Raw genomic sequence first — 17,473 nt, 5'->3', positions numbered from 1 at the left:
CTTTCTATTTATAAGGAAAGAACATCAGGAACATACAAACCAACAGATTTAACTGTTGAACATAAATGGATATATTTCTGATATAATTTCCCCATAGAGTCTATGCCATGAAAAATTTTGTCTGCCAAAACAAACACACAAAAAATAATTTTGAAATATCTTTACAATCAAAGACAAAACACCTGAGGCAGCCAAAGTAAAGGCAATCGTGTTTAATGACTCATCCAGGACTCCCAGTGCCTATTCTTGCATGAGATCTATCCAGGCCTGTCCCTTGAATACAACAGGAGCCTCTTCTGGTTGCCAGGTGTGTATAGATGGGGCACTGTGTCCTAATCCTCATTTTTGTATATTGTTTAAATTCAGTTTTGGTGGTTAAATTCCAACAGGGGGAATATGACGTCATCTGACAAATGACACACATATATGCCCCTTGAACTATGGTGTTGGAGAAGACTCTTGAGAGTCCCTTGGACTGCTAAGAGATCAAACCAGTCCAACCTAAAGGAAATCAGTCCTGAACATTCACTGGAAGGACTGATGCTGAAGCTCCAATTATTTGGCCACCTGATGGGAAGAACCGACTCATTGGAAAACACCCTGATGTTAGGAAAGATTGAACGCAGGAAGAGAAGGGGAAGACAGAGGATGAGATGGTTGGATGGCATCACCAACTCGATGGACATGAGCTTGAGCAAGCTCCGGGAGTTGGTGGTGGATAGGGAAGCCTGGCATGCTGTAGTGCATGGGGTTGCAAAGAGACGGACACAACTGAGCGACTGAACTGAACAAATAGTGAAGAAAGACTAATAAATCTAATTGTATCTAGTTGGTGACTAGCAGAATGTAACAACACATTACTTAAGTGGCTTTAAAATTCAGAATTATGACTCTACATTCAGAGTGGGATATCTTCTAAGGACAAATAAAAATACTGCCCATCCAAAACAAAACCAAAGTAAACCAAAAGAAAAAATGGAAAGACATCTGAAACTATGCTCAACAGCCTGTTGTTCCTGATTTTGTTTCTGTTATTGTAACAGAATCATATGTATCTTAAGAAGCAAAAGCAAGTCAATAATTAAAACTAATGTTGTTCTGAAGTATGACTTTTATGCTTAGGAAAAGAGGTTCACATATAACATAAAGGAATTTAATTAAATCCCTGCTGTCTTAAATCTTGAACTGAAAGCATAAGTTTGTACCAACTAATTATATTCCTTTTTATTTTATTTTTTAAGGAAAATGTGTACTTCCTACTCTGACCACTGTAAAGCTTAGTAGCAATGACAACTTGGTAACAGTGACTATATTGAGGTCTAACCTGTAGCTTCTAAATGCAATTCCCACCAGACAATCCATGGATTCTTAAAGAGATGGCTGATTTCAGGACTGGGTTCAGAAATGCACGAAATAATCTTGGGAATCCTGAAGGACCAGAAAGTTGAGGGACTTCAAAGACTAGTGGGTTCTGGACAGAAACTTTACGAATCTAAATGAAAATGCCAAATACCTACCAGTTTGTTTGGCAGAATGATGTTTCTGCTTCTCAACATACTCTTTATGTTTGTCATAGCTTTCCTGCCAAGAAGCAAACGTCTTCTGATTTCATGGCTGCAGTCACCATCCACAGTGATTTTAGAGGCCACGAAGTGAAATCTGTCACTGGTTCCACCATTTCCTCTTCTATTTGCCATGAAGAATGGAGCTGTATCCCATGATCTTCATTTTTTAATATTTAATTTTCAGCTGGCTGAATGTGTCCAAATGTTAATAGGCAACATCTAATTTGTCACTGTGATGATTTGCTAGGGCACCAACTCACCATTATGATCGCTGAGACAGGAAGATTATCATCAATATTTATGCTATTTTTGTTTCTATTAAGCATATGTTATATATCTACAAACAGTTCCAGAAAAACCAGCTAGACTGTCCCTTCTGGGGGTGATGGGAGAGTGATGGGAGAGTGATGGGGAGCAGCTATAATACAGATGAAGCCTCACTCACTGGCCGGCAGCTCACCTCCTGCTGCGGACGTCTGGTTCCTAATAGACCAAGGACTGGTACTGGTCCTGGACCACTGTGTTGCTATTGTGGACTCCTGCTCTAAACCCAATAGTGGGACATTCTGTAAGACAAACCCCCTGCTTCCTCCAGTTTCTGAACAAATAAATGGCATTAAAATTGGGAGAGAAACAGTTATTTAGTCTTAAGGAGAACAACCAAGTGCAACATATGAGTACCTTCTTTCAATAAACTGTGAAAAGACTTCTGCTTGTTGAGAATCAGGGAAATTTGCACATAGACTGGGTATTAGATGTTAAATATATTGGGAAGAGAAGAGCATTTTTTTCAAATCATATCATTTTACTCCAACTACTCACTATGTACATTTTGTGAAATGCTATTCTCATCCCTAAAATACTTAAGGAAAATGAATAAGGGGTAAAAGAGAGAATTAAATGAGGGTCTGTCCTGATTTAACAACAGATCTGCATAGCTGCTATGGATTGAATTGTGTCCACCCTTGACTCCCGATGTGATGATGGTAGGAAGTAGGGCCTTGGGAGGTACACAAGTTGACATGGAGTTTTGATGGTGGTCCCTCACGATGGGATTAGCCTCTTCCTTTTTTTCTCTCTTATTCTCCCTCTTCCTCCTTCCCTTCCCCCACCACATGTGAGAACATAGTAAGAAGAGAAAGACTTGATGCAAGTCAAGAATGTCTTCACTGGGAACTCAAATGTCCACCACCTTGATCTTGCGTAGTCTCAGGTCTCTGACAACATGTGAGTCTAAGAGACTAGTTGTGTAGTTGTTGATGCCGAATGATGAAATATAGGGCTCATGACACTCTTCTTTCTTGTATTTGTCATGTTTGAAATCGTTTTGTAGTAAGACGTTCATAGAATGTCCATTTTGAAATTTCTGTCTTAGTGATATCCTGAGGGGCCCTAGATAGCAGATTCAGGCAGGTCCCCAATGAGTGAGTGCTTGGAGAGCCACATGCTTCTTACCTCAACTCTTCTCTTGTCATCTGAAAGCCGTCCCCCACACCCGAGAACCTTACCACCCCTCTAGCTGCATCTCCACTCCCCTGGTAAGCTACTGAGTCCTCTAGCTGGCGATCTTGATGATTTAGGACACGGTCTGGAAAAAGAAGGAATGGGGACATTTTTAGAAAGAATGAACTGGGCAGACCCCTCCTTGGTTTTCCCTTGCTTAGTGCCATGTGCAGGTGAGGGATTGGGTCTGGGTAGGGAGGGAGCCGCAAGTGGGACTGTGTAGCTATCTGCAAGAGAAGGGAGGAGGAATTCACAACCCAGTAACCATGAGGTGGGCATCTTGCTCAGGACCCATGAGGGAAAGAAGAAGCCCTGGGAAAAGAATAGTGCCTACCTTAGGACCAGACCTACCGGAGTCTCCCGGTTAAACTTGGAGGTCACGTCCTTTCCTCTGGAATTCCTGCTCCAGACATGGAGGGGATAGAATTGTACTCACTGCTAATAAGTCACAGGGAGAGGGACAGCTTTCCCCAGGGGCCCTTCGGTTCCACTCTAACTGTGGGCATCATCCAAAGCCAGAGATTGAATGGCAGGTTATCCAAAAGATGGCCTAATTTAAATAGTATTTAAAATACTGCAACATTTGTCTAAGAGTCCTGGCAGATCTTGTTCCCAGAGTTTTTTAGGAGAGATGATTGATTCATCAGCCTAATTTGGGCTTTTGCTGAGGAATCTACAACCTTCCCCATTGGTCACTTCTGACTTATAACTACCTGATCTCATCCCACAGAACCCAAGTGGTGGAAAGTTCCAGTGGGAAAGGCCTCTAAGGTCTCCACTGTCACAGCAGCTGTGTGCCAAGTGGTCTACCACCCACAGTCCTGAGCCCAGGATCCATAGACACCATCAGGCAAATACAGCCCCCTACCCACCAGAGGCAGCCTCAACAACCTCAGCAGCCTCAGCAACATGCACCTCTGAGCCACTTGTCCACTGAATGGCACTGAGCTTCAGTCTGGAACAAGTGTTCTGGAGCAAGCCCCGTCTCCCTCATTCAAGAAATGGGAAACTGAACGCTGGGGTGTATGACTCACCTTAAGGCTGAAGGAAAGTTAGTGAAGACTTGGGACCCAGGAACTCTGGCTCTCAGGCTAGGAGACTTCCAGGACGGGAAAGATGAGAGAAAGCTCAATTGCATCCACTGCTGGGCAGCTCTCAGATGTCTGCAGGCACCACAGTGGAAGTTCGTTTGCCTTTGCCCCTCAAGTCTGGTTCCGATTTTATCAGCAGACCTGCCTCCTTGTGGCAGCAGGAAAGCAATATTGAGGGCTCTTTCTTCTGGGTTCCAGGCACAGTGGGGGAGCCCCAGGTATAGTGACCACAGGAGGCAGTTGGGCAGGTGGTGCCTGACTCACTTCCAACTCAGAATCCCCAGAGCTCCCGCTCCTCATTCACACAACACAGACCCTTGGGTGACTGGATAGCATGGACCTGCATTCATAGCGAGAAGCATTCTCTTCTCAGCCTTCTGGCAACTTCGACACAGTGTCTTACTATTTCCTCAGGGAACCCCTGGCTGAGTGAGGTTGGGGTCTGATACTAGCTTGGATGTAGGGGATGTTTTCCTTCTTTGATGCTCAAAATAGGCCTTGGAGTTTCAAAGGCTTTGAGAGGGTTCCAATCACACTTATGTTTGTTAGGGACTTTGTTTTATGTATATGGTTGGAGCAAAAGGACAGACACACAGGACAAGGCTGAACATCTCTGGGTCCCAGCTGATTGTGAGTTGAGTTCCTGCCACCAGGCTTCTGAGAAAGGTGCCAATGTTATTCACAAGCCATATTTGAAGAAGTAATAGAGGAAAGAGTTTTTGGGCAGAGAGCAGTGTGGCCAGAGGGCCATGGGAATCACACAGGGCAAGATGAAACAGGAGTAATTACTTGTTACTTTGCTTTATCAGTTCCTTGGAGTTTCTACCCCTGAGGATAAGTACATAGCGATAGTCAGAGGCATTGGTGGTGCCCCTGGCACGTGATGCTCCTGATGATAACCAGTTTGTGTACATGTGCCTGAGTCCAGAGCCTATTCAGCCTTGTGATAGCCCCAGGTTCTTCCTTCTTGGGAAGGCTGACATGGCTCATTGCTGCTAACTCACAACAGAAGTATGGGATGAGGTCATCGTGGCTGACCTGTAGGCCAAGTTCCAAGCATGGAAGGAAGATTGGCAGTGGAAGGGTAGCCATTTATTAAGCTTGGTTACCTTGGTCCTTACTAGTGGCTATTTCCCTCATCTAGAATGTTTTTCTCCCAGCTTTTTGCATGGCCGGGTCCTTCTCAACATTTAGCATCATCTCAAATGAGTCTCTCTCAGCTTGCTTTCCCTGGCCACTGCACTCTCACAAGCACAGACCCTGATTCAAAAAGTGCCTAGACACTTCCCTCTGTCAAAACAATAATTATAGTTACCAAAGTGGAAAGGTGGGAGAGGGATAAATTGAGAGTTTGAGATTAATATATGTATACTACCATATTTAATAGATAACCAACAAAGACCTACTCTACAGCACAGGAATTCTGCTCAATTGGCTGTAATAACCTGTATGGGAAAATAGTCTAAGAAAGAATGGATACATGTCTATGTATAAGAGAATTCATTTCCCATACAACTAATATTCACACAATACTGCAAATCAACTATGCTCCTATATAAATTAAAAGCTAAATTTGAAAAAAAAATGCTTATGTCTAGAGAACCATGGAGTTCTTCAGACTTGCAGGATTCCAGATATGATGCTGGAGATGGCAGAGTGGGTGCAGAAATCTAGACATTATCTGAGGATGCATTTTCCTGAGCTTTGGTGTCCTTTTGCTTCTAGTGTCACCTTTGATTTGTCTTTGGAGGATCTAACACAAGGGCTCGGAGACACCAGCTGGGTGTTAGTTGAACTAACCAACTAACTGACTATAAGAACTTAAGAAAGAATGGATACATGTGTATGTATAAGGAAATTAATTTCCCGTACACCTAATATTAATGCAATACTTAAATCTACTGTGCTCCTATATAAACTAAAAGCTAAATTTAAGGAAGTGGTCCTAAGATGGAGGAAGAAAAGGACAGTGAGACCACTTTCTCCCCCATAAATTTGTCAAAAGAACATTTGAACGTGGAGCAAATGCCACAAAACCACTTCTGAACGCTGGCAGAAGACACCAGGCACCCAGAAAGGCAGCCCATTGTCTTCAGAAGGAGGCAGGACAAAATATAAAATATAAAAAGAGAAGCAAAAGAGTTAGGGAGGGAGACCCATCCCAGAAGGTGGGGAAGGAGCCATAAAAGAGGAGAGGTTTCCAAACACGAGGAAATCCTCTCACTGGCAGGTCTGTGGGGAGTTTGGGAATCTCAGGGGGCAACACAACCGGGAGGATAAATAAATAAATGAAACCCACAGATTACATGCTGAATGACCACTCCCAGTGGAGAAGTAGCCCAGACACTCGGGTCCGCCACCAGCAAGCGGGGGCTGAACAAGGAGGCGTGGGCTGCACTGTTTATGGTAAGGACCAGGCCTGAATTTCCTGAGGGCAATCTCAGGGAGCTAATGTGAGATAGCAACCCAAACTGTGGGATAACCAGAGAGAGAGAAAATAAAGAGAGAGAGAGAACTTTCCCGTGAAAAGCCCTAACCCAAGGCACTGTCCCGCCTGCTCACAGAACAAAGGACTGAGCGAATACCAAAGGAGATCTAGCCAGCTGCAGACCAGCCCACCCCCTGTTGGAGGCAGGGAGGCAGGAAGGCGACAGCCGGAGCTGGAAAGGTGTGATCTCGGCCCCAGAGACGGCATCCTCTACCAAAACGCGAGCAGGCTCCCAGTTGCTAACCAAGTCTTCCTGGGATCCTGGACCATTGACATCCACTGGGAGGGTGGCAGCCAGAGATCAGCTCCCCAGAAGAGATACACATCACACCTGAGACGGTGCTCTTGCTGTGCACCCAGGAAACCGAGCGGCTGGGACTGGGGAGGCGATAAGTCACACCACACCTATAGTGTGTGCGCACGCCAAGCACCTGGTCACCTGAGCTGCTGGGACCTGGGAAGGGCACAAAACGCAGGCCCAACTGAGTCTGCACCTTTGTGGAGTACCTGAGAACATGAACCTGAGTGGCTTAGACCTGGGAAGTGCACGCAACCCAGCGCCCACTTTAGACAGTTCCCCTGCAGAGCAACCTGGAGCCTGAGCAGTGTAGACTGGGAAAGCAAACATGCCATGAGCGGGGGCAAACTCAGTGTGGCCAAGACACTGTGAGCACTCCCCACACACACCAGTGATATTTGTTTGCAGTGTTCCTTCTTCCCCACAGCACAGCTGAACAAGTGAGCCTAAATAAGTGACCACCTTCGCCCCCTAGTGTCAGGGCAGAAATTAGACCCTGAAGAAACTTGCAAACAGAAGAAGCCAAAATAAACAGAGGGAATCGCTTTGGAAGTGACAGGTTGCAACAGATTAAAACCCTCTAGTTAGTACTGACTACATTGCAAGGGGCCTATAGATCTTGAAAAGTATAGCTGGAACAAAGAACTATGTGAAACTGTACTGAACCCACACTGCCTGCAAGAGCTCCAGAGAAATACCTAGATATATTTTTACTATTGTCATTTTAAATTTTTTTAATTTTTTTACTTTTACGTCCTCTATTACTCCTTCAATTTTCATTTTTATAATCTACTATTCCCTTGCAAAAAAACAAGACCTTATTTTTAAAGTAAACTTCATATATATTTTTTATAATTTTTGTGATTTTGTTTTCTTTTTTTAATATTGTATTTTTGAGAGTCTGACCTCTACTCTAAATTTTTAATCTTTGCTTTTTGGTATTTGTTATCAATTTTGTACCTTTAAAAATCCAATCTTCAGTACTCGTTTTTATTTAGGAGTGTGATTACTGGCTTGATTGCCCTCATCCCCTTTTGACTCTCCTTTTTCTCCCCTAGGTCACCTTTATCTCCTCCCTCCCTCTTCTCACCATGTAGATCCAGATTTCCACTTCCTTTTAAATTCCTTCTGACTTGAGGCCTTTTAAAAAAACATTTATTACATTGGTCTGGTGATGGTGATGCAGACTTGTAGTTGTTGCATGTCTGAGAAAGAATTTTATCTGGTTTTTGATATGTATTTGTCTTGGGTATAGAATTCTGAGTCAATTATATTTCTCTTGGCATTCTAATGATGTGGTGCCAGTGTCCTCTGGCTAACATTGTTTCATATGCCTAATTGGCTGTCATTCCCATATTTTGTTCTACTGTGTCTGTTTTTCCTTCTGGTTACATTACTTTGGTTGATGTTTTAAGCAATGAATTATGATGTGCCTTTGTATAGTTGTAATATTTCTTGTCCTTGAGTTAATTGAGCTTCTGTGTTTATGGGTTTAAAGTTTCATCATATCTGGAAAAATTTCCGCCAGTAATTATGAAGTTCTTTTCTCTATCATCCTGTCTTTCACTTCCTATGGGATTCCATTTACAAATATTTTAGTATTCTTAAGGTTTCAAAGCTCTGTGATTCACAATTATTTTTTTCCCACAGTCTTTCCATTCCTATTTTCCATGTCTCTATTTAACATGCTCAATATTCTTCAACTTCATGAATATAAAGATTATTGTTGTAGTAAGAATTTAATGTCCTTCCCTGATAATTATTTAATATGTATATTTTAACTGTGTTTTTACCAATTGATTTTTCCCTCATTATGGATATTTTCTTGCTTCTTTGCACATCTGGAATTTTTTTCATTTTAAATTTATTTATCTTGAGTAGAAGATAATTACTTTACAATATTGTGATGGAACTAGGAAAAATACTTTCACAGTTTTTATGGAAATTTTAAATTGGATGTTGAATGTGGTCATTTTTAGCCTTTGGATGCTGGATATTTTTTAATTTTTATAAATTATTCCTGGCACTGTTTGCAAACACTGTTAATTTCTTGCAAAAAGTTGTATTTTTGAAGTCTTGCTGTTCAGTTTTTTAAGCTGAGATGAGACCAGCCTTTACCAGGTTTGTTATTCCCCACTAGTGAAGCAATAGTGTCTTCAGGCCCCTACTGATGTCATGGGAATTATGTGCAATTTCCACTCTGGTGGGTGAGGAGACAATTAGACTTGGCTCAATTTGAGGCTAAAGGATTATTCCCTATATTCTGACCAGTACTATCAACTCTCCACTGAAAACTGGAGAGTACACTGCCACAGTTCTATCTGTGTAGCTCTCTCCTGTTAACCCTAACTATCTAGAGTCTCAAATCTCTCTTCTTGGGAAGACTGTTTGTCTCTGCCTAGATACCCCCTCCATGTATGTGTTGAAAACTATTTCTAGAGTTGGGGCAATTGTAGAACTCACCTTGCTTGCTCCCCGCCTCAGGAAACCATTCTCTGCTGCCTTATGTTTGATGTAAAAAAACTGCTCTTTCATTCTCTACTTTGGAGTTGTTTGAGATAGGAGGATAAATGTGTCCTTTGCTCCTCTATGTCTACTAAAATGGAGGTCCCCCTGCAATCAGAACTCACTGAATGCCTTGTGAATGCTAGGCACTGACTTCTGTGCATGGGTGGAGACTTGAGTGGGGATATGTGTTGGAGTCTTGGGGAGCCCCAGTCTTGCTGGAAAACAAGCCAATTACAAATAGCATTTGCTATGGGGTATGTTCAGTTCAGTTAAGGCCTTCAGTCATGTCCAACTCTTTGCAACCCCATGGACAGCAGCACAGAGAAGGCAATGGCAACCCACTCCAGTACTCTTGCCTGGAAAATCCCATGGACGGAGGAGCCTGGTAGGCTAGAGTCCATGAGGTCTCGAAGAGTCAGACACGACTGAGCGACTTCACTTTCAGTTTTCACTTTCATGCATTGGAGAAGGAAATGGCAATCCACTCCAGTGTTCCTGCCTGGAGAATCCCAGGGATGGCGGGGCCTCGTGGGCTGCCGTCTATGGGGTCGCACAGAGTCGGACATGACTGAAGCGACTTAGCAACAGTAGCAGCAGGACTGCAGCACACCAGGCCTTCCTGTCCTTCACCAATTCCTGAAGCTTGCTCAAACTATGTCTATCGAGTTGGTAATGGGATCCAATCATCTCATCCTCTATTGTCCTCTTCTCCTCCTGCCTTCAATCTTTTCCAGCAACAGAGTCTTTTCTAATGAGTCAGTTCTACACATCAGTTGGCCAGAGTATTGGAGGTTCAGTTTCAGCATCAGTCCTTCCAATGAATATTCAGGATTGATTTCCTTTGGGATTGACTTGTTGGATCTCCCTTCAGTCCAAGGGAATCTCAAGAGTCTTGTCCAACACCACAGTTCAAAAGTATCAATTCTTCATCGCTCACCATTCTTTATCATCCAACAGTCACATCCATACATGACAAGTGGGCAAATCATAGCTATGATTATACTGAACGTTTTCAGCAAAGTAATGTCTCTGCTTTTAAAAAGGCTGTCTAGGTTTGTTATAGCTTTTCTTCAAACGAGCAAGCATCTTTTAATTTCATGGCTTCAGTCAGCATCTGCAGTGATTCTGGAGCCCCCAAAAATAAAGTCTCTCACTGTTTCCATTCTTTCCCCATCTATTTGCCATGAAGTGATGGGACCAAATACCATGATCTTCATTTTCTGAATGTGGAGTTTAAGCCAGATGTTTCACTCTCCTCTTTCACTTTCATCAAGAGGTTTTTTAGTTCCTCTTCACTTTCTGCCGTGAGGGTGGTGTCCTCTGCATATCAGAGGTTATTGATATTTCTCCCGGCAATCTTGATTTCAGTTTGTGCTTCATCCAGGTGGGCATTTCTCATGATATACTCTGCATATAAGTTAAATAAGCAGGGTGACATTATACAGCCTTGATATACTCCTTTCCTGATTTGGAACCAGTCCGTTGTTCCATGTTCAGTTCTAACTGTTGCTTCTTGACCTGCATACAGATTTCTCAGAAGTCAGATAAGATGGCCTGGAATTCCCAACTCTGTAACAGTTTCCCATAGTTTGTTATGATCCACACAGTCAAAGACTTTTGCATAGTCAATAAAGCAGAAGTAGGTGTTTTTCGAGAATTCTCTTACTTTTTCTATGATCCAATGGATGTTGGCAATTTGATCTCTGGTTCCTCTGCCTTTTCTAAACCCACCTTGAACATATGCAGTTTCGCAGTTCATGTACTGTTGAAGACTTGCTTGGAGAAATTACTTTGGTAGCACATGAGATGAGTTCAACTGTGTGGTAGTTCAACATTCTTTGAAATTGCCTTTCTTTGTAATTGGAATGAAAACGACCTTTTCAGTTCTGTGGCCACTGTTGAGTTTTCCAACGTTGCTGTCATATTAACTGCAGCACTTTAACAGCATCATTTTCTAGGATTTGAAATAGCTCAACTGCACTAGCTTTGCTCTTAGTGATGCTTCTGAAGGCCCACTTGACATCGCTTTTCAGGATGTCTAGCTCTAGGTGAGTGATCACACCATCGTGGTTATCTAGGTGATTAGTATCTTTTTTCTACAGTTCTTCTATGTATTCTTTCAACCTCTTCTTATTATCTTTTGCTTCTGATAGGTCAATATCATTTTTGTCCTTTATTGTGCCCATCTTTGCATGAAATGTTCCCTCCCTATCTCTAACACTCTTGAAGAGATCGCTGGTCTTTCCCATTCTGTTGTTTTCCTCTATTTCTTTGCACTGATCACTTTGGAAGGCTTTCTTTTTTTATCTCTCCTTGCTATTCTTTGGAAATCTGCTTTCAGATGGGTATGTCTTTCTTTTGTCTTTTGCCTTTTGCTTCTCTTCTTTTCTACGGTATTTTAAGGCTTCCTCAGACAATCATTTTGCCTTTTGGCATTTCTTTTTCTTGAGGATGGTCTTGATGTGGTATGTACAGATTAAAAAACGAAGATCATGGAATCCAGTTCCATTACTTCATGGCAAATACCTGGAGAAACAATGAAAACAGTGACAGACATTATTTTACTGAGCTGCAAAATCACTGCAAAGAGTGAATGCAGCTGTGAAAAAAAAAAAAAGACGCTTGCTCGTTGGAAGAAAAACTATGAAAAACCTTGACAGTGTACTAAGAAGCAGAGACATTACTTTACCAGCAGAGGTCTGGATAGTCAAACCAATGGTTTTCCCAGAAGTTGTGAGTGGATGTGAGAGTTGGACCATAAAGAAAGCTGAGCACCAAAGAATTGATGCTTTTGAACTGTAGTGTTGGACAAGACTCTTGAGAGTCCCATGGACTGCAAGGAGATCCAACCAGTCCATCCTAAAGGAAATAATTCCTGAATGCTCATTGGAAGGACCGATGCTGAAAATGAACCTCCAATACTTTGGCCACCTGATGGGAAGAACTGACTCGTTAGAAAAGACCCAGATGCAGGAAAGATTAAAGGCAGGAGGCAAAAGGGAAGACAGACGACAAAATTGTTGGTTGGCGTCACCGACTTGATGAACATGAGTTTGAGCAAGCTCAGGGATTTGGTGATGGACAGGGAAGCCTGGAGTGCTGCACTCCATGATATAGAAAAGAGTTGGACATGACTGAGAGACTGAACTGAACTGATGTGCAGAGGACAGTCACAGAGCAGCAGAAGTCTTTGGGGAATGAGGAAGGAACAATTCCTGGATACTTGACAATGATAGGTCAGCAGGCCTTTTCAAGCTGGAAAAGCTGTAGTAAAGCAATTCTAGGCCAGTTGGAGAGAATGCTAAGAGAAAGACAGGGTGGCAGTGCTAGGATTTCCCAGAGGACAATATCCCTGATCTATTAAACTTTATCAATGCTCAATATTGTTAGGTGATTGGAAACATGAGTTTTGTTTTGGAAGTGGTAGAGCAATATTCAATGGAAGGACTGATGCTGAAGATAAAGCTCCAACACTTAGGCCTACTGTGATGAAGAGCCAGCTCGTTGGAAGAGACCCTGATGCTGGGAAAGACTGTGGGCAGAAGGAGTGGGGTCAAAAGGATGAGATGGTTAGATGGCCTCACCGACTCAATGGATATAAGCTTGAGGAAACTCTGGGAAATAGTGAAAGACAGGGAAGCCTGCTTTGCTGCTGTACATGTAATCACAAAGAGTCAGACATGACTTAGCAACTGAACAATACCAATGAGAACAGAGGGTCCAGTCAAGCCGGTGGCCTTGGTGGGAGTGGAGAAAGATTTATGTGGAAGGGGAGGCTTCCCATCCTCTGGTGCATGTCCTTGAATCCAAGGCAAGGAGCACAAGATTTTGAATGTGTTACCAAACATTGTTTTTTAATTAAACAAAAAACTGTTTTCTGCAGGAGTGAGAGCTTTGACTGAGTTTGTTCTCTAGATTTTACGGAGGGATGTGGAGTGGGCAAAGTCTGCAAAAACCAGGTGGCCAGCTGCTGGAGGGCCAGGCTTGAGGTAGACATTCTGCACTAAGTGGAAAACGAATCCAGAGAAAAAGTGTCCCGTCTGGACTGTACATGCCAACGTATCAGATTGTTGCAGCAGATCACTTCAATATTGTTTTGAGGTAAGCAAGAAATGCAGGATTGGTGGATTGCTTTTGTCAATTCCTGTGGGTAGTTAGATGACTAAACGTCTGGTTAATTCTTTGCATAGTTGGAATTATGCTTGGAAAAGAAAACTAGATCAGGTCCAGATACATTTCCTCGTTAAACAGCAGGCACAGGAAGGTTTCTAAGGCCACTGTAGGTATTTTAAACATGAGGGGCCATATGGGGACAGTTTCATTTAACAGGCTGAGATTGGACTGTGCAGGTTGTCATAGTTGTTGCTATGACAAGTAGCCATAACAGCTACTTGTTGCTCCGCTGGAGATGTGGAAAATCTGCAAGAGACCAAAAGCCTTATAACTCTCCTTGCAGTGTGATTTCAGGCTAGAAGTAGTTGGCAAAGTTAGGCTGACTGGTAAGGCTGAGGAAGGGAGTAATCTGAGCCCATAATCATTAGCTTTTGTGGGAGCCCAGAAAACAGAAGCATCTGATCAGTCAGTGTTCTGTGTCATGGTTCAGGAATAGTTGTCATTTGGCTTGAATCAATATTTAGCCTTGGGGATGGCAGCCATAACCTCTAAACAGAAAATTTCCTTCTCCCCAGGTGGTAGAATAAATCATATTTGTTCCAGACTCAGGAATCCAGAAAGCCCTCTCAGGGCCACTTGCTCTTTGCAGGCACGCATGCAATCTGAAAGGTGAAATTATCATCATGGTGCCCATTTTCCAGATGAGAAAACTGAAGTTAAGGAGCTTGATCAAGGTCACACAGCTAAGCATGTGAAATGCCAAGAACAAACTTAGGGTACCCTAACAGTCTCAAATTGTGTGTTTTGGCTCCATCCCCACTGGGAGTGTTGTGTGGTAATCTGGCACTAATGCTTAGGCAGAAGCAAGCAATATTCAGGCTTCAATTGAAGAAAGTAAGGAAAACCACTAGAACATTAAGCTATCCCTTAGGATTTTACAGTGGAGATGAAAAATAGATTCAAGGGATTAGGTCTGGTAGCCTGAAGAACTATGGATGGAGGTTTGTAACATTGAATGGGAGGTGGTCACCAAAACCATCCTCAAGAAAAACAAATGTGAGAAGGCAAAGTGGTTGCATGAGGAGGCCTTAAAAACAGCTGAGAAAATGAGAGAAGTGAACAGCAAAGGAGAAAGGGAAAGATATACCCAATGGAATGCAGACTTCCAGAGAGTACCAAGGAGAGATAAGAAAGTCTTCTTAAGTGAACAGTGCAAGAATTAGAGGAAAACAATATAATTGTAAAGAGTATAGATCTCTTCAGGAAAACTGGAGATACCATAGGAACACTTCATGCAAAGATGGGCCCAATGAAGGACAGAAAAGTCAAAGACCTAACAGAAGCAGATGAGATTAAGAAGAGGTGGCAAGAATGCAGAGAAGAACTATACAAAAATGGTCATAATGATCTGGATAGGGATGATGCTGGGGTCACTCATGTAAAGCCAGATGTACTGGAGTATGAAGTCAAGTGGGCCTTAGGAAGCATCACTACAAACAAGCCTAGTGGATGTGATAGAATTCCAGCTGAGCTGTTTAAAAATCCAAAAAAATGAGGCTTCAAAGTGCTGCTTTCAATGTCACCAAATTTGGAAAACTCAGCAGTGGACACAGAGCTGGAAAAGCTCAGTTTTCATTCCCATCCAAAAGAAAGACAATTCCAAAGAATGTTCAAACTATCATGCAATTGCGCTCATCTCACTTACTAGCAAGGTAATGCTCAAAATCCTTCAAGCTAAGCTTCAACAGTGCATGAACTGAGAACTTCCAGATGTACAAACTGGTTTGAGGATCCAGAGATCAAATTGCCAATACCCATTGCATCATAGAGAAAGCAAGGGAATTCCAGAAAAACATCTACATCTGCTTCACTGACTATGCTAAAGCCTTTCACTGTGTGGACCACAACAAACTGTGGGAAATTCTTAAGGAAATGGGAGTACCAGGTCACCTTACCCATCTCCTGAAAATCTGTATGTAGGTCAAAAAGTGGCAGTTAGAATCAGATATGGGACAACTGAAAGATTTAAAATCGGGAATGGAGTGTGACAAGGTATACATTGTCACTCTGGTTATTTAACTTCTATGTAGGTTACATCATTCCATATGCTGGACTGGATATATCCCAAGTGAAATAAAGATGCTGGGAGAAATATCAACATCCACAGATATGAAGATGACACCACCCTAATGGTAGAAAGCAAAGAAGAACTAAAGAGCCTCTTGAGGATGAGAGGAGATGCAAAAACTGGCTTAAAACTCAACATTCAAAAAACCAAGATCATGGAATCCAGTCCCACCACTTCATTGCATATAGATGAAGGAAAAGTGGAAACAGTGGCAAATTTTATTTTCTTGGGCTCCAAAATCACTATGAGCCTTGACTGAGTCACAAAATTAAAAGACCCCTGCTCCTTGGAAGGAAGAAAGGCTAAGAAAAACCTGGACAGTGTGTTAAAAAGCAGAGCTTCACATTTCTACAGAGGTCTGTAGTGTCAATGCTAATGTTTTTCCACTAATCATGTACAGATGGGAGATCTGGACCATAAGAAAGGGTGAATGCCAAAAAATTGAGTTTTTGAACTGTGGTGCTTGAGAAGATTTTTGAGAGTCCCTTACACAACAAGGAGATCAAATCAGTCAATCTGCAACTTCTGAACCCTGCTGTCATAGCTGAGGCATATACTGAGGTCCTCTCAGTGCAATTCATGCTTCCACTGCAAAAGTGCCTAACTATGACAGCTCCAAGCAAATAGTTTGGAGCTCCATCCCTGGAGGAAGGTCAGAAAGGCTGAAGGCTCTGTGTACCCTTGGTCCCCAGATACATGAGTTGCATTCTCCCCAGCAGCATTGGAGGCCAAGAAAGGGGCATTCTGGGCCCTGGAGGAGGGAAATGGCTCAGGGATCCACTGGGGCCATCACTTACCAAGTAGGACTGGAAAGGATAGAGCAGGCATATGAGGCATAGAGCTAGTGACTGGGGTATGAGAACCAAAAGGAGCCAGCTCTACATGAAGAACCTTACCCAAACATCCCTGGAGAAGAAGCCCTGTAATAAGTTCATCTGAGATGGGACAAAGAGAGTCTATGCCATTACCCCTTATAATTCCTCTGAATGAGGAGGTGGTGGAGTTTGTGGGTCATCACAAACTCTTCCATGGCCTAGACCATCCCCCAGTCGCTATCCTTGGTGCTGACTCTCCCCAGCTTCAGTCATGTAGTTCTGGAGGAAATTGACAATCATGTATGCTGCTGGGTCAGGGCCAATGACCATGTAAAGCCAGTCATAAGACCCCATGGTCCTGCCAGGATGGCTGATCTGGGGCTGGACATGTGACCTGAGATGGGCCATTCAGAGAACACTCTTGAACTCTGATGTCTCCGAGCTTCTTTACTTACTAGGTGATGCCTTCAGGATATAAAACCCAAGGCAGGTAGCTTGGACTCCCTTACTAGGTGTAGAAGCCTTAAGGAAGAAATTTCTCAGGATAAGATCATCAAAGAAGACAAAAGGGAAAGAGAGATGGTGAGAAAGAGAAAACTTATGACTTCTAATTTCTTGGGTCAAGTCACTGAGATTTTTGTATTTGCTCTGATTCTTGTGTCCTGGATTCCCAGAATTATTTCAATGAGTCTCCCCTTTCTGTGAAGCCAGGTGGAGTTGTCTTCTCTCAACTGTGATTCATACTTTGTTTTAGATCTTTCCCGATCATTGTTCACCTCCCAGACACAAACACAGGCACCCATTTGTATCAGCACTATTAAGAGTGAAACCCTTTATTATTTACTGAGACTGGGATTTGTAGACCACCAAATACAGTTCACCAGCATCCTGGGAAGTAGTGCCCTAAGTGTGAGTGAGTGTGTGTTAGGAGCGGCCTTACTGAATCCTGAGCCACTCCAAGCAT

This window comes from Giraffa tippelskirchi, chromosome 10 (assembly GCF_054371585.1).
Source record: "Giraffa tippelskirchi isolate mGirTip1 chromosome 10, T2T-mGirTip1v1.2.pri, whole genome shotgun sequence".
NCBI classification, from domain to species: Eukaryota; Metazoa; Chordata; class Mammalia; order Artiodactyla; family Giraffidae; genus Giraffa; species Giraffa tippelskirchi.
The sequence above is the reverse complement of the archived record's forward strand: the minus strand, read 5'-3'. Positions refer to the sequence as shown.